We start from the raw sequence: 3,078 nt of genomic DNA on the forward strand, positions 1-3,078 counted from the left end.
GCTGGAGGGACTCTTCCCTTGAGCCACCGCCCTTGGAGATGGAGTTTGGGCGGTGGGTGTCCCTCCTAATCTCGGGGGCGTTCTTCTGGCTCCGGTCGGAGCCGCTACCGTCCCCCGGGTGGTGGTGGTGGTGGTTCTTCTGCCCACCTCCACCGGGGCGCTGGCACCCCTCGTACCCCGTGTCACCCACCCTTGGGTGGTGGTGGGCGGGGTCTTGACGGGCGGGGTCCTCGCTGGAGGGGTGCCAGTCGACCCCCTGGTAGCGGGGGCCGCTCTTCTGCCCGGTGGGGTGGGCCTCGATGTGGTAGCGGCTAAGGGACCGGAGCCTCTCCTCGTAGCAGGCGCCCTTGCAGCCGGCGGCGATGTCCTTGGGGCAGCCGACCCCGATCGCCGCGGCGAGCTGCCGCTCTTCTGGACCGGTGGCGTCCCCTTAGGTCTGGGGTAGGTTGGTTGGGTGGGGGGCGCGGGCGCGGGCCGGGCGCTGGTGGTGGGCCCAATCGTTATTGTTAACGTTGGGGTGCCGGACGGCGGCGTGCGATACGACGTCGTCATAGCCGTCGCCGCCGCCGTTACCAGCACCCCACGCAACGTAGTTTGTTTAGGGGCCCGCGCCTTGCCCCCCGGCCCCAGCGGTCTCGTTGTCGTCGTCTTCGTCGTCGTCCTCGTTGTCCTCCTTGTTCTTCCCGTCGTCATTGTTGCTGTTGTTGTTGCTGTTGTTGTTGCCGCTGCCGCCATTGCGCACCGCGTCGGGTAGGTGGTGGTGGCCGTCCCCGTAGAATCCCTCGCCGTTGTAGGGGTGTGGGTGGGCGGGGGCGGGACGGCGACGTCGCGACGCACGTCGAATGCGGGGGCGGGGACTGGGCCGCCAAATTGGCAGCAGCAATCGCAGCAGCGCGCGGTTCTGCGGGGGCGGATGTCGCGGAACTCCCCCGACGCGAGGTGTTGCTTGAACCGGTCGCGCCCGTCACGGGAGGTGCACAAGTCCCACTCGGACTGTTCTGTTGGCCGGAACTATGAATATGGCCGTGGTGCAGCTTCACCGCCTTGAGAGGATATCTCCCTTCGCCGGTGAAGCTGCACTCACGGCACTTATACGTTACTACAACGCCCGGATGATGTTTCCGGGCGTGCTTCGTCAAGTCCGAGTGGGACCTGTACACGCCACTCATCCTGATCCCGGGGACACCGAAGCAGGCAGGGCATCGGAACTCCGCCGGGAAGGGAAACTCTATCACCAGGGCGAGATTATTACTCCCCTCGGTAGTGCAGGAGGTGATCATCGCACTATCACCGCGGTCCTGCATCGCTCTTAAGACTAAGTCCTACGCTACGAGTGAGACAGAAGAAGAAAGAGACAGAGTTGCTATGGCAAATATTTCTAAGTGCCACAGCGAGGCGAAACGGGGAAGATAGACTAAGTGGGAATGACAGAGGAAGAGAAGAGAAAACTAAGTCCGAAAGCGACAGAAGGAATACCGCCACGCGCTAACACCCTACTGACTCCGCCGGCGCTAAGTCCGGTGTCGAAGACTGCCTGGAAAAATGACAGCCTCCGACGTGGCAGTCGGTAGGGAGACTAACGGATGACGGTTGCGGAGGAGTGCAGCGATCTCGATGGAGGAAGAGCGACGGGATCGCCCACTCCACCGAGGACTGCACAGGGGTTGCACCGCAGGCGGGCCGACCTGACGTCCACTCACTAACGGGTGAGTGGAGTCACCCTCCACGCGGGCGGTGACTGAAGGGAGAAGAAGGAGGTGGAGGCGCCACTCGACTCGGACCTCACGCGTCCCGGTCCGTTGACACACCTCAACGGATGGAAGCGATCGGAGGAGCGGGTGGACGCGTAGGGGTAAGGTAGAGGACTACCGACGATGATTCGAGCACCGCAGACGGCTGGAGACCGGCTGCATTACCCTCCTCACTGCCGGGGGGATAGAAAGAAAAGAGAGACTCACTCGGCGCAGGAGTCCAGCGATGCAGGAGCGCTCTCCGAGGGGAATAACACCTCGCTCCTGATTCCTGATCCAGCGGTGGTACAGGTGGATCATGCGAGCCGTCCTTCCCGTCGGCGTCGTCGATGGCCAAGTCCTGGTGGGTCGTAGCGGTGGAAGTTGACCCACGTAGAGGAAGACCAGGGTGTCCAGGCAGGCCAGGGATGGTGGTTGGTCCTAAGTGGAGTCCTGGACCCTCGGTAGACCCTGGTCGTCCTCTCCCTCGGCTGTCCTCGGAAGCAGGATACGTGGAGGTGCGCTGGTGGTCCTCCCGCGCAAGCTCGATCCGGTCCAGCGGCGAAGGCACTTATTACACTTCACCGCACAACACCTCGAGCACTGATCGTGTACAGACCTTGCCGCGCACACGCCCGATCGCAACTCGGCCCGCACTGTTGCGTAGTACCGCGGCGGGTGAATTTACCGCGTTTTCGGGTACTTCGCGGAGTCAGAATACCAGGGGACTAGTTTTTGGAGTCCAGCGAGCCGATCCGGCTATTAGAAAAAGGTAGGAGCTCAATTGCAGCGCAAATTGAGCCGTTTCCGGCGGCACTGCAGTACCGGACCGACGCGCGGCGGAAGTGGAGCGAGCCCCAGCGATCCACCTGACTCCAAAAATCAGGTTAATATTCTGACTCCGCGATGCGGAGTGTAACAGATATTAAGCTGATAAGAACAGATAAAAGGCGTTTATTTCCAACTACACTTTGATCTTAGCCATAAGGCCGAGAAGCGATCTATAAATGATAAACTATATAAAACAAATAAAACTGTATGAAACTATATAGGACTATATAAAACTATATAAAACTACATAAAACTATATAAAACTATATAAAACTATATAAAACTGTATAAAAGTATATAAAACTATATAAACCTATATAAAATTATATAAAACTATATAGAACAGTATAAAACTATACAAAACTATGTAAAACTATACAAAATTATGTAAATCGACATAAAGATTATGGAAAACGATATAAAACTTTATAAAACTATGTAAAACTAATAAAACTGTATAAAACTATATAAAGCTATGTAAAACTATATAAAACTATATAAATCTATATACAACTAT

General features: G+C 56.8%; 1 pseudogene; it reads right to left on the bottom strand.

Moving 5' to 3' along the window:
• Positions 1 to 2,521: 2,521 nt before the first annotated feature.
• LOC116434181 (U2 spliceosomal RNA) lies at positions 2,522 to 2,731 on the bottom strand (annotated as a pseudogene).
• Between the last annotated feature and the right edge of the window lie 347 nt (positions 2,732 to 3,078).

This window comes from Nomia melanderi, unplaced genomic scaffold (assembly GCF_051020985.1).
Source record: "Nomia melanderi isolate GNS246 unplaced genomic scaffold, iyNomMela1 scaffold0164, whole genome shotgun sequence".
Classification (NCBI taxonomy): domain Eukaryota; kingdom Metazoa; phylum Arthropoda; class Insecta; order Hymenoptera; family Halictidae; genus Nomia; species Nomia melanderi.